A 17,107-nucleotide genomic window follows, 5' to 3' on the forward strand; every position below is an offset into this window, starting at 1 on the left:
AATCAACACTCTGTATCTAGCTACACTGGTGGGGATGTGGAGAACCTTTGTGTCTAGCTCAGGGATTGTAAACACACCAATCAGCGCCCTGTGAAAAAAGACCACTCGGCTCTAACAATCAGCAAGATGTGCGTGGGGCCAGATAAGAGAATAAAAGTAGGCTGCCCCAGCCAGCAGTGGCGACCCACTTGGGTCCCCTTCCACACTGTGGAAGCTTTGTTCTTTTGCTCTTTGCAATAAATCTTGCTGCTGCTCAATCTTTGGGTCCACAATGCCTTTATGAGCTGTAACACTCACTGTGAAGGTCCACAACTTCACTCCTGAAGCCAGAGAGAACACGAACCCACCTGGAGGAATGAACAACTCCAGATGCGCCACCTTAAGAGCTGTAACACTCACCGCGAACGTCTGCAGCTTCACTCCTGAGCCAGTGAGACCACGAGCCCACCAGAAGGAAGAAACTCTCAACACATCCGAATGTCAGAACGAACAAACTCCAGACATGCCACCTTTAAGAACTGTAACACTCACCGTGAGGGTCTGTGGCTTCATTCTTGAAGTCAGTGAGAACAAGAACCCACCAATTCCAGACACATTGTGATGGGTGTGATGGACCAGTGTGAGGTGTTCTGGAGTTGCCTAGCCCATGAGTCACGTTTGTTCCACCAAGGCTGCTATGTCAATGACCTCAGCCATCTGGGGAGGGACCTGAGGAAAACTCTCATCCTGGACAACTCGCCTGCTTCTTACGTCTTCCACACAGAGAATGCAGTGCCTGTGCAGTCCTGGTTTGATAACATTCCAGACAGCAGCTGCTGCACCTGATATCAATCTTTGAGGAGATGAGTGGAGCAGAGGGTGTCTACACTAGCCTTGGGCAGCAGTGGGCCCTTAGCCTTTCCTGCTTCCCAGCAATGGCCATCACAGTAGGGGATTTTCCCGCACTGTGCCTTTATGATCAGCCTGAAAGAATGACGCCTGGAATACCTACCCACATGGGCCTGGAAACAGTGAGAAGTGATTGAAAAGAGCTTTAGGACAGCTTAGGTGCCCAGTGGGTGAATGCCAGACCAAGGATACCCAGAGCTACCTGCCATCAAGTTTTTGGGTTCCCGAGATGTGGGTGTGAGAGAAAGAAAGAGAGCATGTGTGTTTTGCTATGAACTGTGGGCCAAATATATAGTGTTTCAGTAGGGGAGAAGCTGAAGGACAAAGACTCTTCCCAAGTTAGCTTTGTCTCCTCTCCTGTCACCCTATGAGACCCTGAGTTCCATAGGGATGAAGACTGTTGAAGGCTCCATTGCAAACCTGGTCTTTCTTCAGTGCTGCAAGGCCTATGCCAAGGAGAAAGGAAAAGTATGCCTTTGGGTGTTCCAGACACACATCTTTCTGAAATATTTCTCCAGCCAGTTGTTGCAGATAAAAGACGATATTTCTGGGAAGATGGGGACTTACGTCCAGACCAGTACCCAAGCCATCAGGTCTTGTGGCCCAAAGGCTATGCTTACTTAAGTCCAGCCAAGTGCCTGGGATGGATCCTTTCTGCATCTCCCCAAGACTCACCACTTAGGCATAGCCTTAAACCTGTGGGGAAGGAAGTTGTCTCCCCACCCTGCTAGAGGACAAATAACTGATTTCTGTTCTTTCGACTCTGTTTTAAAATTCTCTTAAAAAAAATTAAAAGCCTATCTGAAACTGAAAAGAAAAAAACAAAAAAACAAGGAAAAAGATGTCATACTTACATAAGTGAAAAACATACAGATATACCTATAAGCAACAAACACAGCTAATTCACACATATATTAAACATCACATTGAGATAAAGTGTACCGAGCTAAAAATTATCTTTCTACTGATGATATCAAGCTTTAAAACAAAAATACAGTTAACTGATCTGAGAAAACATAACTCCCAAGAAAAGAAACACAATAGCACGGAATTGAAAACAAGAAGAGAGATTTTCGAGCATAAAATCCTGAATACAACATAGATTTACAATGGAAAATAACCGTTTTTTTAAAAATTTTTTTTTGAGACAGAGTCTTGCCCTGTCGCCTAGGCTGGAGTGCAGTGGTGCAATCTCGGCTCAGTGCAAACTCTGCCCACTGAGTTCACGCCATTCTCCTGCCTCAGCCTCCTGAGTAGCTGGGAATACAGGTGCCTGCCACTATGCCCGGCTAATTTTTTGTATATTTAGTAGAGACGGGGTTTCACCATGTTAGTCAGGGTTGTCTCGATCTCCTGACCTCGTGATCCACCCGCCTTGGCCTCCCAAAGTGCTGGGAATACAGGTATGAGCCACCACAACCGGCCAAAAAACAATTCTTTAGATATCTACAGCATTCAACTGTGTGCACTCATGAAATGCAGACAATTTAAGTCATTAGAATTTAATAAATTGCAGTAAAATTATACCAAAAATACATTACAATAATTAATAACAGGCTCTAATGAGAAGAATTTAATAAATAATCATTAAAAAGACAGGATAATTTTATTATGTTCTCAATATGTTGCTGCACTTCTTACCACAAAATATAATAAAATTATATGCCTATAATATAGATTTCAGGAGCTAAAAAAGCCTTATATTTCCAAATAAAAGAACAACATAAATTTTGCAAAATATGACGAGCATTACTGCAGTATAAAGTAAATATCTGGAATTAAAATATACCATCATTTAGATACAGACTAAAAAACAGAATATAAATGTTAATGATTCCTTTCTGCCTGCAGTGAGCTTAAAATTACAACCAAAAATTTTAATAAATATGTAGCACCTACAAGACATTTTATTAATTGCTTACATAATGTGGAAATTTCAGCAATTTATTTTAGAATTTTTGAATCTAAAAATCACCAGCTTGACATTCATTTGCGAAAGTGAAACATAAAGGAGAGTAACATAAGCAAGACGACAGAATGGGAGGTTCTGCATGCACATCCCCCACAACATAATGCAGCTGCCACAGGAAACATAAGTGCATTCATGAAAGCCTTAGAATCCAGTTGAGTTTGTGACACCCAGCTGGAGGCAAAGAGCAAGGAAGACATCTTCAGAGGGTAAGCACTTGACCAAATGGCAAGCTTGCCAATCATGGTCCTCGCTTCAAAACAGAATACTACCACATCTTACTGTAGACTTGGCTACAAATCATTTGACCTTGGTCCTGCCACTGCAAAAATCTGTGAAAAACACAAGAGAATTCATACTCACCTGAGACTTAGGTGACAGGCCTGCAGAACTTGGTTCTCTCTATAGTCGCTGAATCAGGCAAAACACACCTTCTTTCCTTCTCCAGCCATGGTCTGGAAGAAATCTTCACATTGATATGATGAAATGCTAACTAAAAATATGAAAAATACTAAAGTATAAATGCCACTAAAAATGGTAAATACATACTGAAATTCAGAATACTCTAAATTGTTATCATCTTAAACTAGACTATTAAAATACAAGATGTTTTACATAAGTCTCATGATAACCACTGGGGAAAAAAAACATAGTAAAGAAAAAGAGAAAGTAATTAAAGCATACACAAACAACAAAAATTACACATTGGATATGGTGGCTCCTGCTTATAATTCCAACACTTTTGGAGGCCAAGGTGGAAGAATCATAAGCTCCTTGGGTGTTGTGGTACATGTCCAAGTAGTCCAAGCTACTTGGGTGGCTAAGGTGGGAGGATTGCTTGAGCCCAGGAGATTGAGGCTACAGTGAGCTGTGATATGCCACTGAACTTCAGTCTGAGCAAGAAAGCATAACTTTGTCTCAACAAAAATGAACAATACCACAGGAAAGACAGAACCAGAAAAAAAAGAAGCAAACTTAAAATGGACAGAAAACTACAAATGTACAATAGTAACTGCTTACCTATCACTACCTTACAAATAAGAAGATTAAATTATCTACTAAACAGATACTTCTGTAGACTGAATGTCATCTCCAAAATTTAGGATAAAATAGCCAATGTGATAGAATTAAGAGGCAGAACCTTTAAAAATTAATTAAGCTATAAGCACTCTGCCCTCATGAATGGATTAATGTTCTTATTATGGGAATGGGCTAATTTTAACAAGAATGGATCTGTTATATATTAAAAAAAAAAAAAGCTCTCTCTCCCTCACATCTTTGGCCATGTTATTATCCAGCAACTAGACCTTCAACAGATACCAGTAACATGGTGTTTTACCTTCCCAGCCTCCAGAATCATGAGTCAAATAAAATTCTGTTCTTTATTAATTACCAGTCTGTGATATTCTGTTATAACAGCCAAAAGAGACTAAAGCAGACAGAGTGGATAAATGAAACTTTTAAACCTCGTAATATGCTGCTTACAGGAGACTCAATTATGAATAAAGAGCATAGGCTAAAAGTGAAAGGATAGAAAATGATATTCCATGCAAATAATAGCCATAGGAGTTCAATGGTAGTTATGCTTAAATTAGACAAAATAGACTTTCTAGCAATGTCTCTCACAAGCATGAAATGAGTTTACCATACAATAATAATAGAGGTTAATTTGTCAAGCAAATACAGCTATATATATTTATGCACCCAAAAGGGAGGCTTCTAAATATAAAAAGTAAATATGGGCAGAACTGTAGGGAGAAGTAGAAATAAATCCAATAATAGAAAACTTTAATGAAATGTATAATAAAGGACAAATAGTTAACAACATTGTAAATTTGCAAGGGAAAGCTGTTCTCCTGTGTTGCATTTGAGAATGCAGCAAAGAAAGTGGGAACTGATAATTTTACCGCAAGTCTGAGTTAGGCTGAAAAACAGGGTGGTCGATTAGAGGTTCCACTTGCCATATATTAAAAAAACACAGGAGAAAACCAGTCCTCCTCTGGAGTGTTAAAATAATTAAAGAGCAGAAAATTAGTCTAAAGTGGCTCTAGTGCCCTGTGTTCATAGGTTAAAAAAACAAACAAACAAACAAACAAACTAAAACCTAACTCAAATACATTTCCTATAAACCATTATCTTAGCCTGAAACAAAATGCACGTTTAACCAATGGCAAACATGCAATTAACCTCTGAATATGTAACCAGGACATTTCCATCTGGATAGTTCAAATAAGGTGACTACATAACTGGAACCAATTATTGAATTTTGGTTGCTTTCTCATGCATCTTATGAAAGCCTTTCCTTTATGCCCCTCTGGTGGACCAGAAATCATGGCTGGGTGCTTTCCATTTCACCAATCACTGTTTGTTCAGATAAACTGGTTAACGTTTTAACATAGACTCCCCTTAATTTTTAACAAGAGAGACTGGGGACCCCACGGGCCGCAGCTCCTCCCACGCAAACACCCAGTGGCAGTTTTTCCCTGATGACCCACCAGGCCTCCCTGAACAATCTGGGAAATACCCATGGCTGTGGGCGCAGAGCAGGGCGCTGCCCAGGGACAGGACCGGATGGGCCGGGCGGGACGTGGGTGCCTCGGGGCTGGCCCAGCGGCCATCTTGCAGCCACAGGGGACTGAGGGCCAAGCTGCGGGAGACTCGGAGCTAACCGTGGGGAGGCCGGTCCTGCCGGTTTCACAGCCTGCTCTCCCCTCTCGGGATGCTTAACCCCGTATACTCACCATTTCCCAGCTTCCAGGATGTCCTGGCATCTTAACTGTGCGTCCCCAAGGACGTACAGATCACAGGGCAACAGGGGCTGTGAAAGAGTAGCCCGGGGCTCCCAAAGTGGAGGAGGCGAAAGAGGAGACGGATCCCAAGTTCCTGTGCCAACGCCAGGAAGAGACAAAGATCCCGCCAAACGCCGGAAGCCACGCCCTCCTCTCCTGTCCTCTCCAACTGAGCGCCTGATTGGGCGGTTCCCACATCAGTGTCAATGACTGGATAAAACTCCAGGACTCACCCATCCCCGCCTGACTCCTGCCCCTACCCCCACTCCCCTTCAGCCTTAGTGCATTTTTGTTAGTTTGTTTTACTTTAAGTTCTGGAATACATGTGCAGAACGTGCAGGTTTGTTACATAGTTTTACATGTGCCATGGTGGTTTGCTGCTTCTATCAACCTGACGTCTAGGATTTAAGCCCCATATGCATTAGGTATTTGTCCTAATTTTCTCCCTCCCCTTGATCTCAACACCCTAACAGGCCCCAGTGTGTGATGTTTTGTTCCCGGTGTCCATGTGTTCTCATTGTTCAACTCCCACATATGAGTGAGAACATATGGTGTTTTGTTTCCTGTTCCCGTTTTAGTTTGCTGAGGAGAATGGTTTCCAGCATCATTCACGTCCCTGCAAAGGACATGAACTCATTCTTTTTATGGCTGAATATTATTTCATGGTGTATATGTGCCACATTTTCTTTTTCCAGTCTATCAATGATGGGCATTAGGTTGGTTCCAAGTCTTTGTTTTTGTAAACAGTGCTGCAATAGATATATGAGTGCATGTGTCTTTATGCTAGAATGATTTATATTCCTTTGGGTATATACCCAGTAATGAGATTGCTGGGTCAAATGGTATTTCTGGTTCTAGATACTTGGGGAATCACCACACTGTCTTCCATAATGGTTGAACTTATTTACACCCCCTCCAGCAGTGTAAAAGCGTTTCTATTTCTCCACAGCCTCACCAGCATCTGTTGTTCCTGACATTTTAATAACTGCCATTCCAAATGGTGTGAGATGGTATCCCATTGTGGTTTTGATTTGCATTTCTCTAATCATAAGTGATGATGAGCTTTTTTCTTTTCCTTTTGTGTGTTTGTTGACCACATAAATGTCTTCTTCTTCTTCTTCTTCTTCTTCTTCTTCTTCTTCTTCCTCTTCTTCTTCTTCTCCTTCTTCCTTTTCTTCTCATTTATTTTATTTATTATTATTTTTAAGACGGAGTCTTGCTCTGTCACCCAGGCTGGAGTGCAGTGGCAGGACCTCAGCTCACTGCAACATCTCCCACCCAGGTTAAAGTGATTCTCCTGCCTTATCCCCCCAAGAAGCTGGAATCGCAGCCACCCGCCAAAACACCATGCTAATTTTTTGTGTTTTTAGTAGAGACATGGTTTCACCATGTTGCCCAGGCTAGTCTTGAACACCTGACCTCATGATCCACCTGCCTCCACGGCTGAAAGTGCTGGGATTACAGGCTTGATCAACCACGCTCAGCCAAATGTCTTCTTTTGAGAATAGTCTGTTCATATTCTTTACTCACGTTTTGATGTTTTTTTCTTGTGTGTGTGTGTGAATTTAAGTTCCTTGTAGATTCTGGATATTAGACTTCTGACACATGGATAGATTGCAAAAATTTTCTGTCATTCTGTACTTTGCCTGGTCACTCTGATGATAGATTCTTTTGCTGTGCAGAAGCTTGTTAGTTTAATTAGATCTCATTTGTCAATTTTAGCTTTTGTTGTGATTGCTTTTGGTATTTTATTTCTGAAGTCTTTGCTCATGCCTATGTCCTGAATGGTATTGCCTAGGTTTTCTTCTAGGGTTTTTATGGTTTGGCGTTTTATATTTAAGACTTCAATCCATCTTGAGAAAATGTTTGTATAAAGTGTAAGGAAGGGGTCCAGTTTCTGTTTTCTGAATGTGGCTAGCCAGTTCTTTCAGCACCATTTGTTAAGTAGGAAATCTTTCTCCATTGCTTGTTTTTGTCAGGTTTGTCGGAGATCAGATGGTTGTAGATGTGTGATGTTATTACTGAGGCCTCTGTTCTGTTCCATTGGTCTATATATCTGTTTTGGTATCAGTACTGTGCTGTTTTGGTTACTGCATCCTTGTAGTATAGTTTGAAGTCGGTTAGCAGGATGCCTCAAGCTTTGTTGTTTTTGCTTAGGATTGTTTTGGGTTGACAGGCAAACAGGCTCATATAGTTGGGGTCACATGCCCAGAGTATCACAGCTAATTAAGACGTGAGCTGAGACTTGAAATGCACATGCTCCTTCCCTTACCTGGGTCTGTTGTATAATGCATCTTAGCAGCTATTTAAGAGTAGGAATTAGAACATTTGGACATCTTTTTAACAACTTTTTAACCTGCATTTTGATAATGCAGGAAAGACCTTCATCCCATCCCTGAGCCCCTCTCTCACCATGCTACATCCCACTGCTGACCACATTGTAGGGTGGCCATTAGGAATCAGGCAGGCAGCGGGGGCCGGGAATAAATAAGCAAGGATTACGCTGCTAAAATTTGCTCATCTTAGAAAGTCTCCTCAATCATTCTGTGTGAAGTGATTATTCCAGGGTAATTGTGGCCTGACTGCACTGCATGTCAGTCTGACTTGTCTTTTTGAAAATCACTGGATTACTGTCATGAACGGGGGTATTTCTCTTTCTATTTAAAAACGGCCAACTGTCCTCTGCAGGTGTCCTGATTTGCTAGTTGATACCGTGAAGGTAGCGGTGAGAATATATTTGGGCCACATCAGAATACCTATTCTCAGCTGGAGGATATATAGAAATTTCTTAATAATATCTAACCATTTTCTCAATAACCATTATATTTAACAGTGATAGCTTGGAGGGCAGGGAAGGACACAGATGACATAATCTTAAAATTTAATTTGTTTATGAGGTTTTTTTTTGTTCTTGTTTAGTTTTGCGTAGTTTTTGGATACAAGGTCTTGCTCTGCTGCCCAGGCTGGAGGGCAGTGGCATAATCATAACTCATAATTTGGTTGTAACGGTTCTTTAAAATATATTTTTGCTGAGAGTGGTAGCTCACACCTGTAATCTAAACACTTTGGGTGGCCAAGGTGGGATGATCGCTTGATCCCAGGAATTCAAGACGTGTCTGGGCAACATAAGTAGGCTCAGTCTCTAGAAAAATATTTAAAAATTGTCTGGGCGTAGCTTTGCATGCCTGTAGTCCCAGCTACTTGACAGGCTGAGGTGAAAGCATCACTGGAGCCTAAGAGTTTGAGGCTGCAGTGAACCAAGATTCAGCCCCTGCACTGACAGAGTGTGACGTGTGTGTGTGTGTGTGTATAAACAATTTGTATGTGAAAAAAATTCAAGCACAGGAGAAAAGTGAAAGCCCATGGTGGGGGATGTGGAGAAAGGTGACTTTGGCTGCAGCAACTCAGTGAGACTTGGTTTTCCATCTTGAAGAATTGCCCATCCACATTGAAACCATAGCCTAACAAATGCCCGTTCTCACATTCCACCTGCTGGGATACCAGTATGTAGCCTTTTGAAAAAAATAAAATCTTTCACCTAAGAGAAGGACAAGAGAAAACGAGGGTTTCACATCTAAAGGCTTCATTTTCTTTATGAATCAACAGCCACTTGTCATTTGAATTGTCCAGAGGCGACTGACAGCACTAATACACTTAATGAATCAACCAGGAAAAATGGGCCTCTCAGGTGAGGAGGAGGCACAATGGTCACAAAACCCAATCCCTTCTCAGCTTTGCATGGTGCTCGCATCTCAAGAAGTGGTGTTAGCCATGTGAACCGTGTTCGCTGGACAAGGCCAGAGGAAAGAATATTTAGTACAACACAACTATGGGGCTGCAAATCAAACTGGTAGTGGGAGCATGCATGAGGCTTCAGTGGCCGAGACACTGGTGGTTACCCTTCGGTGTCACTTAAACCTTTGAGGTGAAGGACGTTTTTTTTCCCCAATTGGCTCAGAGAAACTAATCAACATTAAAATTGAGATTTGTTTTTCTTTTCAAAATTTCTAAGACATAGAGGACTCTAACACTCCAAAAGACATTCAGATATTTGTGCAGCTGAGGACCTGCCTGCTCTGTAGAGGGATGGCAGAGCAGCAGCCACCAGCTTTAAGAACTTTAAGCTCCTCCTCTTATAGGGACAGGCCACCCCCACACAACCCCCTTAACTTCATAGGCTCTGGCTGTCAGGTGCACCTGGGGGACTGTCTTCCTCCCATCTCATTAGCTCTCCAAGACAGTCCAGCTCAATCTAAAACCTACCGTAAGCTGGTGGGATGTAGACTCTCCTCCATTCTCCCAGCTCAGTGTGACTTCTGGAGAGTGCTCCCCCATCGTCTTACCTCAAATGATATGAAAAGAGCTGGTTCCCAGGTAGTTAGATGTTCAGTGATCTAACAGGCCCAGCATGCGCAGGGCCTGGTGCCACAGCGTGGCACCTCTCCCCTACCTGGCCTTCACATCGGCCTTTTCTCTTCTGTCACCAATGTCAGGTGATGGTCACCAGTGCCACACTCTCATGAGCTTGGTAAGTAGCAGGGGTGTAAACCCCAACAGATTTCCTGTGACTGTACCCTCTTACCTCCCACTCAAGTGACATTATAAGCATAATTTTATATTTGATCTAATTTATGCATAAATTTTTTATAACATTTCTGACAACAGCCCCCACAACCACATGAGTCTGGGTTACAGAACACATGGCCGAGGCTCGGGTAGCAAGTTTCACTTACTTTATTCCAATGTGAAATGAAGATTGATGATTTAAAAACAAGACAAAGTTGTTTATCAGCTGTGTGGTGGCTACATTTGCTAGCTCTTGCTCACTTCCTTTGAAACAAGGTATCTGGACAGACCATATTCATAAGTAGGTCTTCGCAAAACCCCAGACAGAAGTTCCAGTCAGACACAGCTCCATCAGGCTCACAGGGTGGCAACTGCCTCCATGTTAGGCTCTGACAGCAGGCAAGGAAAGGAGCGCAGGCAGCAGGGGACAAGGAGGGCCCGGGACTGTAGGGATCCCCAAATGCACCAGAGCTATTCTCTGTAGAAGGGTGCACGCAGGTCTCACTGTGTCAGTGCAGTGGCTGAATCATGGGTCACTGCAGCCTCAAACTCTTAGGCTCCAGTGATGCTTTCACCTCAGCCTATTTTGTAGCTGTATGGCAAAAAGCCTCCTACTTTTTACTTAAAACCTGGACTTTAAGCCAGGTTGGGCCAGGAATAGTGGCAGCAAAAGCCGCAGCCAAATGTATACACGCCAGATGTCTACACTCATGGGCACAGGCATATTCCACACTTGCTGGAGCATGAGAGGCCTGAGAGGCACCTGTTTCCCAGTTGCTAACTGATGTCCGCACACCCCATTCACGTGTCTTCATTTAGGTCTCTGCATAGTATATTTGCTCAGCCAGTGCAAACATATCTTCTGGGGGGCATCATTAATTGCAGCACCTGCCCCACTTGTTCTGGGAGGGAGTCAAGAGGAATCTGGTCAGCTCCTAATCCCCCAGGACAAAGGTGATGCCCTCTTTTCAGGACTTACATCCAGCAGCGTCATCTCGGGATGGGTTTTTCAAACACAAGCAGCATGAGGTAGCAAGCATGGTGTGACAGGCTCAGGGCCATGGGCAGCCGGCTGCTGGAGAAGCAGCACAGGGCAGGCACATCTGTGGGTGGCACCATGACAAGCCAAGACAGCCACAGCCCCTAATCCCAACAGCTCCAGCCCAGATGGCATTCAAATCTTCCCAGATAGTACTGGGGTACTCGATGCCCATCACTCGCCCTCCCATTAGCACGGCCTTGTTGGTTACTCAGGGACTAAGGAGAGGGGGTGGGGGATGTAGATCCAGGGTGGGCACCGCCTCACAGCCAGAGTCTACCTGACTGCAGGCCAGCAAGCAAGCCCAAGCAGCTCAGCTGTAGTCACCTCTGGCTGCACTTTTTATGTGTACTTTACACAAAGGCAGCAAAAGGAGGTCAACATTAGCTGTTGTGGCATGAAAGTCTATGCCCCATTAAGACCTTAAAATGCTATTGTCTTAAGCTCTCTTTATTCTAATAAAATTTATACAAATAAACACATACAAGCTGAACTACTATAAAGGAAATATTAGGATTTTTTTAAATCCATAAACAGACATGAAAACAGTCACTGTTTGATTGCAGAGAAAGTGAGCTTCTAAAGCAGCTGATCACAAAACAGCCTCACCAAACCCCAGGCAGGCCAGGCAGTCTGAACACTACAAAGCCACGTGATGGTCACAGAGGATGACAGCTCCCATGAGTATTCCAAGGCACTGTTTTAGCTTCTCACTCACAGTCTCAGAATACCCTGTGAGGGGAGGCCCCGCCTCACTAGAGCACAGGAGGTTCCGGAGCTCTTCCCAAAAAATGGTCATCAAACGATGGAGCAGGGGGAAGCCCAGACAGAACAAGTGAGTCCCTAGGGTCTCCTTAACCTCCCTCAGCTCCTCCACATGGGTCCCTGAGGGAAAGTGAGCAGCCTCCTAACCCCTTTGTTAGGATTCCCGTCCTGCAGGTCTGGACTCTCTCATTTTATGCTACCATAGGGGGTGACAATGCAACCCCAGGCTCCTTTTTTGCCATCCCTCAATGCCAGGCCAGACCCAGAGCCCTTTGCTAACACAGCCCAGGGGATGCTCAAGGCCCACCTTGACACAGTCACCTGTAGTGTACTGAGATGAGCAAGGAGGTGCAAGTAGACACAAATCCCCCATGGGCTTGGCCTCAGGCATGTTCCACAGGCTCAGGGCCTCGCTGATGAGCTCACAGCCCTCCTTCAGGAATCCTGCAGATCACACCCTCAGGGAGCAGTGCTCAGATGAGCAGGCAGGCCCCACATCCCCCACCCCATGACGCTCTGATCTACTTTGCAGGCTTCTGCATTGGTCAGTCCCCACTGCTTTCTGGTGAGATGTCCGAGTTGAAGTGAATGTTGAATGCCACACAGCTGATGGGGCTCACTGCCTTGCACATGTCGTAAAACACCTCCTGGCTCCAAGGGTCAGCTGTGGAGACACAGCTTGATGGGAGGTAGGCCCACTCCACCGTCAGTGGTGCTGGGTTGCCCTGATCTGCACCTTCCAGGTCCTTGCTGAGGTATCTGCATGCTTCTCTAAGGGACTGGGTCATGAGACACCCCTGGCAAGGACCAGCTGGCAGAACAGGCTGGACACTCTCCTTCAGCCTCCCCAGCAGCCCTGCCTGTGCTGTCATCTGTGCTGATGATCTCCGTGGTAAGATTACGGGAAACTTTTACAGCAAGTTTTCCTTTCTCACTTCCCTATCTTAATAACAGCACTGATAACTTTTAAGCCCTAGCAAGCTGAAACTGTAAGACACATGATCTTCTGCCTTAGAAGGGCCATGTTTGGGCAGTGTGTGCCCAGGTGAGAGCCCCATGGTTGTTAGTGGCAGCGGGGAGTTGGATGGGCCTGGCCCCATAGCCTAGTGAAAAGTGGGACCCTCTTCTTCCAGAGCATGGAAGTCTCAGAGGCTGGAAAAAGGTGCCTGAGTGGCCTGCCAAAAAGCATAAGGCTAGAAGGCCTGGAAGGAGCCCCAACAGTCTTCAAGGTGCCTGAGAGGGCTGGGCTCATTCCAGCTTTCTTTGCTTTCATCCTGTTAGCAAGAAAACCTGCTCACAGATGGCAGGCGGGTCTGAGGCTGCCATTCCCTCATCAGGGGCTATAGGCACCTTTAATGTGGCTCTTTCTTGAAGCAGCTGCTCAGGCAGGTTCTCGAAGAGAAGTTCCCTCATTATCCACAGGTCCTTGTTCCAGCCCCATGTCTGCAGAGGGACTAGGGAGGGAGAAAATCGCTCAGCCTGTGCCCCACAACCTGCTCTGAGATATCTCTTTTGTTACTTCCTCACGGACAGCATCAAACTTCCAAATCAACAGACCAGCATGGAGCCTCCAGAAAAGTGCACAGAATTCTGTCTAGTACCCAGATGGAAGGGGGTTCCCAGTGAGGGCAGGGCCAGGCTGCATGCACCTCTTCAGGAATGTTCTCCTCATGGTCCAACTTCAAGGTGTGCATCCTCTGTGTGCATGCAGTCCATGGCAGGCTTTGCCTGGGGAACCGTCCAGCTGCACACCTGCAGTGTGGTGGTGACCCTCTTGAATGATTGGTTGTGGGCCCCATGGCAGTCATCAGAGAGGGAGATGCTTATTCCACCAAGCCCAGAGCCCTGACACAGGCTTCTGTGAGGCCTCCATCTGCTCTGGGTTCTTGCCCGGAAAGGCTGTCCTGAAGTCAAACAGAAGAAGGTGGGCCTCTCTTCCAGGGCTGCTCTCTATCCCACTGACAGCTCCCTAGAGGGCGACTCAGACAGCGGGGACAGATTCCTCAGGCAGAAGGACTGGAGTTTAGGCTGACCGGTTAATTCCATACCCCCACATGACATGACACAAGGCAGGGGCTGTGTGACAAAGGCATTGCCATTCCTTCTGGGATGAGGAATGGCTTAGGAAACAGGGTATGGTGGGGCTGGGGTTGAGCGATGGGCTTCACTGAGTAAGTGTCCTGGTTATCTGTCCACAGACCCAGAACAAGTGGCATCCCAGGAGCCTGGGAGGGGCTGGCAGAGACTTACTGGTTCCAGCAAAAGCCCATGTGGATGCAGTAATGCTGCTTGCTGGTCCTTGGCTGTAATTACAAACAGGTACTTGAGGTCCCCATGCATCTTGCAGCTCTCAGGGAGTGGGTTCCAGCTGCTCATGGTAGGCACTTTTAGTCACTGAACGTGCTTCAGGAATGGCCAAGCTTGATTAAGCCAGGCGTCTTGCTGTGAGACCCTCCACCCAACTGAGGACACTCTTCCTTGTTCCCCCTGGCAGTTTCACCTTCCAGTTCTGGTTCTAGAGACACGATGGCCCCTCTTGGGCCCCTGGGAGAATGTACTCAGGTGACACACTGTCGACAGTGCCCATTTCCAAGCCATTCTTCCATTTCCCACTGTTTGAGGGGCCGAGGCCGGTGATCAGCACAGCGCCACCCAGGGCCAGGTGTCTGCACCTAAATGTCATGCTGGTCTGGATGTCTCAGGGCCAGAACTCTCCTGGTGAGATGGCCTGGTCCTCAGCACCTGGCCTCCATGCTCCTTTTTCCTCTGTTCAATCCTGGCCCCAATGCCTCCCGCAACTCTCAGGTCACCATTGGAGAAGATGCTCAGGAAGAACAAGCAGCTGCAGTCAACCCTGCTGAAGGTGACAGATGGGTCCAGGCTCTTGAGCTGGTCTTCGACATGGTACATGTAAATGCAGGCTTTGAGCAGTGTGAGTAGCTCTTTCCGGAAGGAGTGGAAAAGGGTGTTTCCAGGGTCCTACACCCTAGAACGACCCATCTAGCACAGAAAATACTTTGCAATGTGCTATCATGTGTTATTTTAATTTTCAACTTTAGGCTTTCATTTTCAATTTCCACAATAAACACATAAGGTGGGGTTCTGATTTCACACACACACATTCTCTCTCTCCCCCTCTCTCTTAGAATCTTCCAGTGCATTCACACTGAAAGCCAAAGTCCTCCCAGTATCTTGTGAGAACCTAAATGATCTGAATAGTTTGTCATTGCTTTTGGGGATCTGGGAAAATCTCTGCACATTTTTGGAGACCGCTGTTATGCCATTTTTAATAAATCTGTTGTGCTTCAATTCAGAAGTGTGTGAGGGGAGTTGTGGAGGAATTGGCATTTGGGTTAGAAATTCCAGGAACACCAGAGACAGATGACACCTGTTTTCTGCTTCATAATGTCAAGTTTTACGATGGCTAAAACCTAATTCTAAAAGAAAATTAGACTGAAAAACTTTATAGGCAAAAATTATCTTATTAAATAGGAAAATCTAATTATTTTATTTTAAAATTTCCTTTTTCTTAGTAGGACCTAATCATAGAAATGTAAACTCTATATGCCAACAGTCTCTACTGTAGGATGGTTTATTGTATGTACTCATTTTACTGATTTCTCACAAAAACTTTTTCCGTAAGGGAAATTAGAATATTGTTCAACATATGTTGAATTCACAATTATTACTTTATTTCTCACTTAGTATTTTATGATTCTGTCTTCTTTAATATGAAGATTACTATGACTGTGTTTTCACTTTCTGAGTTATCATGTGTCACATTTGTCTGTAATTTCCTTTCAGAAGTTGTAAAATAGCATGCTCAAATGTATACATTATGTATAAATTATATAATTTATAATTTATTAAAATATTTGGCTTGTATGTTTAATTGACTCTAGGCACAATGTTACTATTAGCATCTTCTTCCAGTTTTCCCAACTTTTATTTGACTAATAATACAATTTGTTTCCAATTTTTATTTTATATGTCAATATTTTATACTGTATTTACAATATTTATATTGTTACCATATTTAGAAATGTAAGACTTTTCACTTAAAAGCTAGATTACAGCCTTACCGTTTTGTGTAAGAAAAGCAGCAATGCATCATTAGCATAATTTAAAACTTTCTCTAGTATTACTTAAATGCTTATTCCTTAAAACTTTCTCATCACAGCTCTTTGTAATAATTATAATGTGTTTTCTCTGAAATGTTGTTGCCCTAACTGTATCCAAATAATTCAAAATTTATACTTTTCATGGATTCATAGGAAGAGTTAAAAATTGTAGTTACCTAGGATTCTTTTTCATTTGGACACTATGTTTATTCAGGATTTTATGGATTAAAGTTTCTCTTAATTATGTTTTATAATTTTATGTTTCTGTATTTTTTAGAGTAGGCTGTCTCACATCAGTTAATTGTGTTTTTACTTTCTACCTATTTATTATGATTTTGAATTTCATTATTCAAATAAGAATTTGGGGGTTAATGTTTCTTTTAACTTTGTTTTGCAATTTTACATTTCTGTGTTTCATGTTTTAGGGTAGGGCACCTTATATTAGTTTATTGTTTTAAGTTTTAATTTATATAATATAATATTGTATAACAATATTCAACTCTGTATGCCTTAAGACAGTGTGGGGCAAAAGTCAAATATGAACCATCCCTATGTCTTTTGTTAATATAATGATTTAACTGTTTGCCCCTATTTTGTTTAAATATTGCCCCTATTTGTGAAAGAAAGATTTATGCGATTTGAAGATAATTTTTCAGAGACTTTGTAACTCTGTCTCTTCAGGTGTCTTTTTTTTTTTTTTTTTTTTTTTGACAGACTCTCACCCTGTCACCAAAGTGCAGTGGCACAATCTTGGATCACTGCAACCTCCACCTCCCAGGTTAAAGCAATTCTCCAGCTGCTGCCTCTTGAGTAGCTGGCATTAAAGTTGTACACCACCGCGCATGGCTAATTTTTGTATTTTTCATGAAGCTGGGGTTTCACCATGTTGGCCAGGCTGGTCTTGAACTCATGGCCTCAAGTAACCTGCATGCCTCAGCCTCCCAAAGTGCTGGGATTACAGGCATGAGTG

At 43.7% G+C, this 17,107-nt stretch overlaps 1 long non-coding RNA gene across 6 annotated transcripts in view; it reads right to left on the bottom strand.

Moving 5' to 3' along the window:
* Nucleotides 1–5,803, bottom strand: part of LOC100610917 (uncharacterized) — a 43,254-nt gene extending 37,451 nt beyond the window's left edge. For 5 of the 6 annotated variants that reach the window (XR_681730.5, XR_010150839.1, XR_010150840.1 and 2 more), the window contains exons 1-2: nucleotides 5,599–5,779; nucleotides 3,221–3,350 (exon numbers count right to left, since the gene is read on the bottom strand). This is a non-coding gene — a long non-coding RNA (uncharacterized LOC100610917). Of the gene's footprint in view, nucleotides 1–3,220; nucleotides 3,351–5,598 lie in introns of all 6 variants that reach the window. The other variant, XR_010150841.1, reaches the window with a different exon arrangement.
* Nucleotides 5,804–17,107: the final 11,304 nt, after the last annotated feature.

The sequence above is a fragment of the Pan troglodytes genome, chromosome 15 (genome assembly GCF_028858775.2).
Source record: "Pan troglodytes isolate AG18354 chromosome 15, NHGRI_mPanTro3-v2.0_pri, whole genome shotgun sequence".
Classification (NCBI taxonomy): Eukaryota; Metazoa; Chordata; class Mammalia; order Primates; family Hominidae; genus Pan; species Pan troglodytes.